Source organism: Podarcis cretensis, assembly GCF_951804945.1.
Source record: "Podarcis cretensis genome assembly, chromosome: 5".
In the NCBI taxonomy this organism is placed as follows: domain Eukaryota; kingdom Metazoa; phylum Chordata; class Lepidosauria; order Squamata; family Lacertidae; genus Podarcis; species Podarcis cretensis.
In genome coordinates, this window is record NC_137174.1 from 74,650,387 (window position 1) to 74,663,570 (window position 13,184).

Consider the following 13,184-nt stretch of genomic DNA (forward strand, 5'->3'; position numbering starts at 1 on the left):
AGAGTCCAGTTTTCATTCATTTTGAATATATGATTTCTACAGGGTAAATAAACAGCAAAACAAATTCTGATTAATAAAATACTTGTTAAAACAAAAACAAATATTGGCAGATAGCAGTGCAAGTACAATCAACAATGGAAACAGGAAAAAAATAGCCTAACAATTAAAAGCATTGGTGAATAAAACAGTCTGAATTTGGAGACTATTCACATCTTCAGCATTGATTGGAAATATATATATATATATATATATATATATACACACACACACACACACACACACACACACACTGTATTTTTTGCTCTATAAGACGCACCAGACCATAAGACGCACCTAGTTTTTGGAGGAGGAAAACAAGAAAAAAAATATTCTGAATCCCAGAAGCCAGAACAGCAAGAGGAATTGCTGTGCAGCGAAAGCAGCGATCCCTCTTGCTGTTCTGGCTTCTGGGATAGCTGCGCAGCCTGCATTCGCTCCATAAGACGCACACACATTTCCCCTTACTTTTTAGAAGGGAAAAAGTGAGTCTTATAGAGCAAAAAATACGGTATATGAGTTCTCACAGTGGCCAGCCTGTGTGTGCCCACAAGGAGAGCATAAACTCCCATTCAGGACTTAGCCCTCCTTTAAATATAAAGCTCTTCTCTAAATGACGCTAACCACACTCGTGTTCTCATAACACCTTTTCAATGTGCATTGTAAAATGTTGTGAACTGCAGAGTTATCTGCAATTTATACAGTAAGAATACCAGTGGTTCTTTACATACGTGGGACAGGAGCCAGAAACTGGTATTCAGAAACATAACTTAATATGGTGTCTTAGCAGCCTTATCCTCCATGAATTTAATCCTCTTTTAAATTCATCATCCAAATTAGTGGTGGCTGGTAGCAAACTCCATAGTTTAACTATGTGCAGTGCAAAAAAGTACTGCTGTCTTGTCCTGAATCTCCCAATATTCAGGTTCATTGGATGACCCACAAGAAGAATCTAACAGGAACATTATTTTATACGGATTCTGCTTGCAGGCTTCCCATAGGCATCTGGTTGGCTCTTGTGATAACAGGATATTGGACTAGATGGACCATTGGCCTGATCCAACAGGCTTTAAAAAATGTTCTTAGGATATGTGAAGCTCATGATTTTGGGAAAATGCAGTAAACGCCTGGTTTTGTTCTACCAGCTTTCTGTAGGCTTTACTTCAACTGAAAGCATAAACAGGTTAATAGAACCTGGCAACACAGTCCCAGCTAAATTCCTAAGCATTTTTGTGTGTGGATGCTGCTGCTGTTATGCTCCAAGCTCAGTAGATCACGAAATGGTTTAAGTTTCCTAATATGAAATGCCATCTTGGTGGGAAATTTAGCAGATGACAAGGAAAGCATAAGAAACATTTTAACTAAGCGGCATCAAATGTTTAATGCCAATCAGCTATTCCAGGCAATCAAGAAATGCAGCCAGATGGGCATTTTCCATGAAGCAAGAACAGAAAAGGGGAAGAGAGGAAAGGTGCTCCCCACAAAATTCACTTGGGGGCAGGGAGTGAAGAAAAGTGAATAATCAAGATTAAATAAATGCACAATGTGGTTTTGGGAAAGACAGGTTTGGTTTTGGATTATAATATGATGGGCCTTGCCAAGTGCTCCAGTTGATTTCAAGAGAAGTGCAAACAGGTTTCATATGTTCTGTAATATCAGCAGAGGAATGGCCTGTTCCTGCACTGTCTTTTTGAAAAAGAGTAATATTATTTTTTTTAAAAAAATATGGAATCCGTATGCTGCAAGAGGCCATTGTTTGCTTGCACATCTAATGTAAGACAGCCGTTGAAATGTTGCATTAAACACACACACACACACACACACACACAGAGAGAGAGAGAGAGAGAGAGAGAGAGAGAGAAACCTTCAAGAACACCCCAGTACATTTATTTTCATTTTGCAAGAAAAGAAAATCAAAAGATGCACCATTAGATAACTTCAAATAAAGAACAGTGTTTCGTTTTTGAAATATACTCAGAGTCGAGAGTGGATTTCATGCTCTTTATTCAGCTCATAGTGGTGAGGAGGAAAATGAAACTCTCCTCAAAGTATCTGCTTTATATACATTATTTACACAATGGGCTGCACGTGATTGGCTAATTCCAGAATTCTCCTGTAGGCCAATCAGGTTGTGGATTCACTTCCATCTGGAACCGGATTGGGTGGCTCCTGCAGACCAATCATACTGCTGCATTGTTCTAGGACCAATCAGACTGCTGCATTCTGAATCCTATTGTTCTAGGACTAATCAGACTGCTGCATTTTGGACCATATTGTTCTAGGACCAATCAGACTGCTGCATTTTGGATCCTATTGTTCTAGGACCAATAAGACTGCTGCATTTTGGATCCTATTCAACTCAGTACATAACAGTTTTGCTGTCAGAGGTGCAGAAAAGATAGTATTTATTTACTTGCACAGACCTGTAATAGTCAAACCAAGATTTTGCTTAAAATGCTTTAATATGAACGATGATGGAGGTTACATTAAAGCAGAAAAGTATTTGTGAAAGGAAGTGTTTTTAAAGGAAAAAGTTCACTCTATGGGAGCAGACCAGAAGCAGTTACTGGGGTGGGGTGGGGAGAGGTTCTGTAATTATTACTTAGACTGATAAACGATGCTTCCAGATGGGTGTTTATTGTGGGGTGGGGGTTTCGATGCAATTGCTTTTGCAGATTCTACAGAATGTCATTGACATAAAAACGACAGGTCATATTTCTCCTCTATTTAATCTGCATTTACCCTTTCCAAGAAACATCAAGTTTAAAAGGCTGTTGCCAAGAACCCATTTGTGGTAACTAAAAAAATCAATTTACAAATATTAAGCTCCCATTAAGAAGCAGCATTAAGGAACTTACTCTTCCTCCAGTATCGGAGGAAAGGAACCTTTGGATCCAATGTATCAAATTTGTTTTTCCTTCTACATAAATCAACTGGAATTGTTACATGGCTGAAGCCAAACAATCCTTGAGATCTGTATCTGAAAAGGTACTTGACTTGCCAAGCATAATATACCGCTTTGTCTGTGGTTGCACAAACTAAAGATGGCTATTATAAGCTCTGCTGTGTTTGTAGTTAGATTCTCACCATTTAAGGGTATAATTGTGGGGGAGTGGGGGCAAGATTTACCAGATTGAGCAGATGTGTGGCTGAAATGACTGATTCCTAGCTTAGCCAGTGTTAAGTCCTCAACCCCAGCTCTACTGAAGATACACTAGTGTCGGGATTCATGATGACCTTAACAGACTGAAGAACTGACTGAAACTAACAAAATGAATTTCAATAGGGACAAATTGCAAGGTTCTGCACTTAGGCAGGAATAACGAGCTGCAAAAATATAAGATGGGGGACACCTGGCTTGCAAGTAGTACATGTGAAAATCATCTAGGGGTCTTAGTAGACCACAAGTTTATCATAAGTCAACAGTGTGATGCAGCAGCAAAAAGAACTTACGTTATTCTAGGCTATAGCAACAGAAGCATTGTGTCCTAATCGGGGGTGGGGGTGGGGGTTAATAGTACCGCTCTAGTCTGCTTTGGTTAGAACACACCTGGAGTACTGTGTCCAGGTCTCGGCACCACAAATTTAAGAAGGAAGGTGTGCAGAGGAGGGCAACCAAGGTGATCAGGGATCTGAAAGCCAAGCCTTATGAAGAATGGTTGAGGGAGCTGGGTATGTTTAGCCTGGAAAAGAGGAGACTGAGAGGAGATATGATAGCCATCTTCAAATAGCTAAAGAGCTATCACAAGGAGAATGGAGCAAGCTTGTTTTTTCCTGTTCTGGAGAGTAGGACCCAAACCAGCGCCTTCAAGTTACAAGAAAGGAGATTCCAACTAAATATCAGGAAGAACCTTCTGACAGTAAGAGCTGTTCAACAGTGAAGCAGGCTCCCTTGAGAGCTGGTGGAGTCCAGTGGCGTAGCGTGGGGGGTGCAGGGGGGGCCAGCCGCACCGGGCGCAACATTTGGGGGGGGGCGTGATTGCACTCGCAGCTCTCTGCCCCTACCTGGCTCACTCGCTCTCTCTCACTGCAGTGCTGGCTGTGCGAATCCGATCCGAGCTGCCGGGTCGCCGCCCACTGTGGAGGGGGCAGGTGCCAGGTGTGCGTTGCGGTGCGGAGCAGAGAGAGAGAGCGAGGGAGGGACTATCTGGAGGAGGGACAGTGCAGCGGCCGCCCAGCGCAGTGCTAAGCGCGGGAGAGAACTACACCCGACCAGCCCAGGCAGCAGCAAGAAGAAGCTGGCAGCGGCGGCAGGTTAGGGGCGCAAATTACTTGCCTTGCCCCGGGCGCTGACAACCCACGCTATGCCGCTGGTGGAGTCTCCTTCCTTGGAGGTTTTTAAGCAGAGGTTGGATGGCCATCTGTCATAAATGATCGAGTTGAGAAGGTTAGAAGAGATGATCCTTGCATCCAACGCTGGATCGGAAACCCATTCAGCTCGGTCACATTACCTGGCAACCTAGCATGGAGCACTATTTTAAATACTTGTTTTCTCTCTGCCAGGCTGAGGCAGATCAGCTGCTGAATGGGGTTTGGATCTGGTACAACTTTAAATCATCTTAACTTACACCAGTGTGCTTGACACCAGTTTTTTTGTGCATAGCATTGCTCCCTATGTTACCAAGATATTAATTCAAATATTCTTTCACCAGTATAGTGGTACCTCTGGCTGCGAACTGGATCTGTTCCGGAGGCCCGTTTGCAACCTGAAAAGAACGCGACCCACGTCTGTGCGCCTGCGCGGGTTGCAATTCGCCGCTTCTGCACATGCACATGATGTCATTTTGCACGTCTGCACATGCTTGAGCGGCGAAACCCAGAAGTAACCCTTTCTGGTACTTCTGGGTCGCTGCGGGACACAACCTGAAAATGCTCAACCTGAAGCAAACGTAACATGAGGTATGACTGTACTTTCCCTATTTTGAGTCTCCCTCTGTTGGGGTTATTTTTTTGCTATCTATACTTTTTAAAAACCTGGCTAAAAAAAAGAAAAACATTTTGAAAGAAAAAAGCAGGAACTGGATGGGCCTCCAACTTGGATCTGGAGCATGTTTCCAGATTAGGGCCCACAGCCTCTTATCCAAAACAAAATTGTCCAGATTAAGTGCTTTTTTAAAAAAGCATTGTCAGGGGTTCAGGAGCAGAAGCACAGGGAAGAGGGGAGATGGAGAGCGAAGGGGAAGAATCTGAGGGCAGCGTAGGAGAAGATGACAGTGGCCCGAGAGATTCCATGAGCCTCTCCAGCGAATCGGAAGATTCACAGAAGGGGGCGCCGGTGGCCAGGGCAAGGGGGGGTCCCAAGGGGGACACCCCAGAAGCAAGGGGCCAGCGGGGACTCCCAGAGCAGCAGTTGGAAATCAGGACCAGCTTCCCCACCAGAGCATAGTGGGGGGGAAGAGTCACAGGTATCGGGAGTAGCGTCTCCCCCAGCAGGGAGAGGAGAGGAGTCAGGGCTGACCACGCCTCCATCGGAGAGTCAGACAATGGAGGGGAGGTCAGATCCGGCCAGTATCCCGGAAGAGGGAAGCAGTGACAGAAGTAGTGTAACGGTCAGGAGGAAGGTCACTGGGTTGGCGCGAGAGGCAAGTTCAAATGTACAGGAGCGTGGGACAGCAGAGAATGAGGATTGGGAACCGGGTCCTAAAGCCCGCCGGAGGCAGGGGGAGGAGCTAAGCGACTCAGCATCTGAGGAGTCCAGAAAGGGGAATGCCCCAGCAGGCAGGAGGACCCAGAGGAGAAGAGAGCAGCGGAAAAGGTGGAGCAGGGCTAGGATCTTAAACTGGTGTAAGAGGGGAGGAGATTCAGACGGGACTTCGCCGATCTAGGGTTTAAGATGTAGGGCTGCGCGCTGCGGCTTTGAAATGGAAATTGAACTTCAATAAAGACTTTTGTACATTACGACAGCCTAGCGTTGGTCCTCTGTGAGCTGGGACCTAGAGGCAGCTCTGACAAGCATGAATACCCTGCCTGACATGTAGTTTGGCCCCGAGTCTCTGGCAACCAGCTAGAGCCAAGTCTCTTTGATCTTTGGAAGCCCTCTTGGTACAGCTTGCTGTTGCCATTTTCAGTGTCATAAAGTACAATGCTCATTTACATGACTGGCTGATCCTGCGTTTGTTTGTACAGTGGTACCTCGGATTAAGAACTTAATTCGTTCTGGAGGTCCGTTATTAACCTGAAACAGTTCTTAACCTGAGGTACCACTTAACCAATGGGACTTCCCGCTGCTGCCGCACCACCGCCGTGCGATTTCTGTTCTCATCCTGAAGCAAAGTTCTTAACCCGATGTACTATTTCTGGGTGAGTGGAGTCTGTAACTTGAAGCGTCTGTAACCCGAGGTACCACTGTATAGTGCTGTAACTATGCTGTATTCCCATCCACTGCTGCCCACTTTTATCACTGGGAATGTTTGTAATCCCTACCCCTGCAAAGGCAGATTGCCTTTGATGAATGAGTTAAACAAGTTTTGCGCTATACAGAATCCTTCTCCTATGTGTGGACAAAAGGATAGCTTTTTAGTTAGCTATATTTACTTATATATATAAACTAAACTCCTTGTGGCTCTGGATGGTGGTGAAAGATGTAATATTAAAGAATAGAGATCCAGGGAGGAAAAATTCAAGCAGCTGGGGAGTAATCTTCAAACAGTAAGGTATGACAGAAGGCAGAGAGAGACAAAGGATTTCCCTCAAAAGTAAACAGAAAAGGCTTTTTATAGGGATGGACTGATGAGGTTTCCACCTTTTCTCTTGCTACATTTTCCAGGCTGATTGCCTATATGGTACTTAGTAGATATTGAAAGCAGATATTGAGCCTGGGAGTCGTCCCTCAGAGACCTTCCCTCTCTGCCCATTTTCTTTTAGATGTGCGCTGAAAGCTTTTCCCCACAGCTTATCTCCAGTGATCTTTTGCTTTTTTTTTATCAGCCATGCCTTCTCTTCCTCCCTCCCCCTGCCCAAATAGCTCTCCCTAGCCAGGATTCTCCCTCTTCTGCACCTCAGTCTGGTTAAGACTGCCTTGAAGTAATGCAGACCCCTGAGTATTTGTACTTGAAGAAAATGGGCAAGATATAGGAAAACTACAACTCAGTGGAATCAACCAAACTAAATCTGCTAAACAGCATCAACTCATCTCATTCAAATCTCATTTTAAATAAGGACACTTTTTTTAACAACCAGAAGAATGAGGTTGGGTTGCACAATCATTCTGTGTTTTAAGAATATGCTGAGAAAACGTCCCAAGATAATAAATATTTTTATGAAGTAAATTGCACTTGTAAATGTCCTAAGTAATAAAAATAAGAAATAGCATTATTCAAAGTTGATTGTAATGGAATTTTTTTAATGTGTTGCCTGGGATTAAATAAATTTAAGCAGTGGTCTGTCTGGAGTAATGAAGGATTCAAGGGTACAATACTATATCTGGGATCTACCAGCTGTGGGGCTACATTCAGAAGAGGCATTGCTATGCCAACAGATATGCCTGCCACACACACACGCACAAACATCCTGGTGGGACACCTTAGATGTGCTATATATATATAAAAAATGACCTAGTACAGTGGTAACTCGGGTTAAGAACTTACCGTAATTCATTCCGGAGGTCAGTTCTTAACCTGAAACTGTTCTTAACCTGAGGTACCACTTTAGCTAATGGGGCCTCCCAATGCCGCCGGTGCACAATTTCTGTTCTCATCCTGAGGTAAAGTTCTTAACCCGAGGTACTATTTCTGGGTTAGCGGAGTCTGTAACCTGAAGCGTCTGTAACTCGAGGTACCACTGTACTCTGTTCCAAAGCTGAATTGTGAGGGTTCATGCTTCTCCAGGCACACAAGTAGGATGGATTCTGCTGCCAGGGTGGTGGGGAAGGGGCACTGAGTGGTATGCAACATGGCAGGGCTGTCAATAATGGGGTGGGGTGGAGTTGGTCTGCCATATGGATTGCCAAGAAACAGGGTGGGCCATGAGGGCTGGCTGGCTGATGCAGATTGGTGCAAATAATTTTTCAAGGGCTGTGTAGACAGGGTGTGTGCTTGTTCTAGCTCAAGCACAGGCAAACTCAGCCCTCCAGATTTTTGGGACTCCAACTCCTATCATCCCTAGCTAACAGGACCAGTGGTCAGGGATGATGGGAATTGTAGTCTCAAAAACATCTGGAGGGGCGAGTTTGCCTATTCTTGTTCTAGCTGCTCTGTTCAACTGCACACCTGCTGACTGGCTCAGTGACTGCCTTTCTTGACGTTCCCCAGCCTTTTGATCCAGAGCTGAGCAGCTTTCTGCTCGTTAAGCTCAAACACAGTGGTTGATCTGGCCTACCATCCCTGACAACCTCAGGGGCATTTTGTAACACACAAACATGCTCCAAATTATGCACCACTTCTAAAGCAATATCACTTCCTGTATTCATCCCTAATCTAAACTAATATTACCTGCCTGGGTGTAGTGTTGACTTGTGTGCCTATCTATTGGATGTCCAATATAAAACCCAATGGAAAATACTTTATATTGGAGCCAACCTCTATCACGTGAATAATATGCACAATTCCTTTGCAAGAGGAATTGTGTTTGAAGGGGAAGAAATAGAACTGGATGCTCTTCTTGGATAAGACAAAGGAAGTTCTCTGTTACAAGCCTCTGTTTTGAACCTCAGACCATTTTATCTTAGTGTGTCTGCATTAGTAAAATTTCTTTTCCCACATTGTCCTGAAACAGCATGTGCTGTTAGAATATGGGCGGTCCAAAGATGCAAACAAAGAGCTGCAGAAACCACTTGCCACTAGTGCGCCCCCCCTTTAAAAGGCTTAGACGCAAGTAGATTCTTTGGATAATGGCTGAAGCCTACCCTCCACTTGCAAGGAAAGGATGTCACAAAAAGCAGCAGCCCTACTCCTTGGAATTGATGTCATCCAGACCCTTGAGCTACATTTTGAAGTCTTGTAAAAACAGGAGAAATGCTGTTTGCTCTTGGGACTTGGTCTGCATTGACCATACCCGTACTGCGTCTTTGATGTGGGGGAAAAGACTGACAGTTTGAAATAATACACTGGCTTAGGGCTCCAGGTCAGGAACAGCAGCTTTTCTGGATGGGATTTTGGGATTCCAGCCATAATGAACTGCAAGAGGTTATGTATTTACAACCTTGGAGAAGGTGGGCCAGCACTGCCAAACAGCAGACTAACCAGTGTGTTTATTTTCTACTACTTCCATTCTTGTGCTTATACTTTTTTCTTCCTTAAATAACATTTTGATTTAAAGAAGCGTTTTCTTGTTTTACAGTGGTACCTCAGGTTAAGAACTTAATTCATTCTGGAGGTCCGTTCTTAAACTGAAACTGTTCTTAACCTGAGGTACCACTTTAGCTAATGGGGCCTCCCGCTGCCGTCATGTGATTTCTGTTCTCATCCTGAAGCAAAGTTCTTAACCTGAGGTACTATTTCTAGGTAAGTGGAGTCTGTAACCTGAAGTGCCTGTAACCTGAGGTGTCTGTAACCCGAGGTACCACTGTACTTGGGATTTTTTTTTTATCCTCCCCCCTCCCGTTTTCCTGATCATTAGAGATGATAAACTGAAAAAAATACCTGGATGTAAATAGAAGTGGGCCAATCACTTTGGTTCCACTCCCCCCACCCCACCCCGCATCCATGGCTGTGGACAAAAGGCATTTTATTTTAGAATCAATGGAGACCACCCAAATATTAATTCTAAAAATTGCTCATTACTAAATGCCCCACTATTTTGAATCTCATTTACCTTTCCAGAACAGGCTAGCCAGGAAGATACACCTCTGAGACAAAGCTTTGCCCAAGGTTATTCGGAAACCTTCATGGCTAAGCAAGTGTTAACGCAACACAGGGTCAAAGGAAATACTGTAAGAATGCAAATGTGGGGACTCTCCCTTAGGTACAAAAGGAAAGCTTAGGAGAAATGGGGTTAGGACTAGAGTGATGCAATCAGGAACCAGAGAGGCTGCAGAGGAGGGATGTTGATACTGTGGAATAAGCTGGCATGTTTTGGGGGTGCTGCTGCTGTGAGCCCCTCCACTGAAAGCTCCAGGTTGTTTACCCGTGGAAATAAACCATATATCATAAAGTCACACAGCCCCTGTTGTTCTCCATTCCCAAAGGAAACACAAACCCTGTATAGCACGCCTGCAACCCTTTGAATCCTGTGCAGCCGCTCGGCGGAGACTGGGAAGGCATGTAACATTATTATTAAAAAGCTGCTTTTAACGTGCCTATAACGTGATGACTCACAAACACCCACAACAGCATTTTCAGCTTCAGAGAACTCAAAAGTCACTGTAAGATCCCCTTTGTATTAGCTCCAGTGCTATATTTTTAGGTTTTTAAATTTAGAACACTTCACTGCAGAGCTCTCATTCCCAGCCCACAGTTTCACCTTATAGTAGTCCTTCATAGTTATAATTTTGTTTGCCCGGTTTTCTTTACTGTGGTTGCAATGCTAGCTAGGCAGACTTCTTTGGAAATAAAAGTCCCATTGACAGCAATGGGCTTTTGCTCCTAAAGCAAAGCACACACACTTCGCACTGGTGCAGATCATCTTGTTTACATGGAAAAAGCATCAGATCAATTAGTTTTAAATGAGACATGTGGGGTTGCTTTGGCTGATTACACACTGCAGCTGCCGGTGCTTCACACCCAATTTTTCTTTTCAGTCACCCAAGCTGAAGTACCTCCCTTTTCCAAACGCTTTTTCGTTTTCATTTATCATCAACTGCGATGAAATCAAAACAGCTGTTCTGACAGATACTCTTCCTCAGTCAAACTTCCATCGTACTGTTCCATTTCGGTTCCCACCCTTTTCATGGTCCCTGAGGAAATCCTGTGTTGCTCTTAAAGCAAATGGCTCGAGCCGCAACCCAGCAAAAGACTTGGATTTGACCTCCCAACAGAGAGATCACTTCTCCCTGAGCGCAGCTGCACATTTCACTGTTTAGCAGAGTTATCCCCTTAAGAAAAAACACATTCAGGAGTCTGGATGCCTTTGCTACAAGTAGCTCCATTTCTTGACTGGGCTCTAAGCAGCAAAGCAAGCATTGACCTTGAGAAACCTGGGAGCAGGAACGCAGCCAAGGAACGCCTCACAAAGCCCAATTTCTTGACCCCCTTGGACAGCGTACAATTGACTGCACTGAGCGGCCCTCTTGCTCCCCCTCGTGGTCAATTTAAAACACCTCCTACCACTCCCACAATAACACAAGGGCCCTGCAGGATCAAGCCAATGGCCCATTTATTATGGCTCCCTGTTTTCACAGTGGCCAAGCAGATGCTTGTGGGATGCTCAAAAGTAGGCCATGGGCTCCTTTTCCAGACCAGGCCCTCCTTTTAATATAAAGCAACAAGCAACCCATTATTCTTTATTATTCTTTTGGGCAAAGAAATAAGGGCATACTATGGTATCACAGGCACCAACACCTCTGGGGTTGCTGGGGAATACAAGAAGAGATGTACTCAGCTGGTCCCTGTGGGAACAGTTGAGTTAGACCTTGGGTCTGATCCAGCAGGGCTCTTAAAAAAGCTTTTTTAAAAAATTGATTCGTGGGGGGGGGGGAAATGTGTAAATATAACAAAAAGAAAACAAAAAGTGTAAATCATAAAGCACAACAGGGCTCTTCTTGTGTACCTCGTATCTCTGCATTATGTAAGTTGTGTACTCTCAATCTCAGGTTTCTTTTAGCTTCAGCGGAGCCAGACTTTTATGTACACTCTGTTCCCCTGCTCTGCCTCTTGCTAGGCAGTGCCTAACTAATCATCACCCCCTTTGGAATGCATTTCTGATCCAAGCGCTCATGACAATGTGTCGGATATATTTAGGTTTCCTTCCTTGGGACACTTGGTGGCCCCTAATGCCCTAATCACTGTGCTACTGTTGTTTACACTTCTACCAGACAAACCGCTACTGGGTGGAACGCATTTTGGTGTTTGCATTATCTGCTTTGCGTAAATTTTGCAAACTTCTTTGTCAGTAGGAAGCGGGGAAGAAAGCATAATGCTTTGTGCAGCTTACCTGGTAACTGGCAGGTGCTCAGATCTTCCTGGAATCTGTCCAGTCTTTTTCTTTAAAACTTAGTCATACTACTTGCCTTTTCCATTTTGAAGATGGAAGGTTCCAGTGGTCGACTGCATATGTGTGTGGTAGGGTTATGTTATACAGGTACAAGCAGATGGAAGTTTGACAATTAACTGCAACAACCTTTTTTTTAAAATTAATTATCAATAAAATAAAATGAACCAAGGAAAATGATCGGTTGCAGAGAAAAACTTCACATGCAACTAACAGTTGGTTTGATAATACTGATTAATTGAGGTTTGGGGGGCTTAGTCTGGAATATTAGCAATCTCTTACAACTAAGTTTAATATATGAAATATCTCCAATAAATATTTTCCTTTACCAGCATTGTATATTGTAAGCATGGATATTGTACTACTCTTTTAAAAATTCTAGATCACTTTTCTGCATGTGCTCATATATATTTATGTAATTCTAAATATCAGTCAATTTTTATGTGATATAATACCAAATATACTTAAAAAAAGTTAAATTACAGACGTTGACCTGGATATTCTGATAGGATAACTTAAGAACATAACCAGAAGGAAAGAATCCCTTCCTTCCCCCCTCTGATGTTGAACAGTTCTTTGGAAATAACTAACATTATATTTAAATTTTTAAAGTAAAAATGTTAAAAATGAGCATCAGTAAGCCATGTGCATGTCCAGTACACAGTCCCCTGGTTATAAAATGTTTCTGGAAATACAAAGAAAGGATACTGTTATGATCTGTGTTTGGCCAGGTGGGTCCCTGGCATACACAGACTGATCCTTGTGATTTGTGCCTCTTTGCTGCTGCCCCCATCACCTGCAGGTCCCTGGGCTTTAGCCTTGTAGTCCAGCCCCAGCAGCAGTACTGTCCCCCAGCAGCCCTGTTCCCTTTCCCATGTTGTTCTGGGCCCCACAACCCTAGAGAGAGGCTTTGTAGAAGGGTGCAGGTGGTTGCAGAAAGGAGGAGGGGGTGGGAAACTCTTCTTCTGTGAACTTCCTTAAGTCAATAGTGGACAGCAGGATGGAGTGTTCACCTGACTTCCCAACATGGAAGCCACTGCCAGTAACCAAGAGCGGGAGGGGTA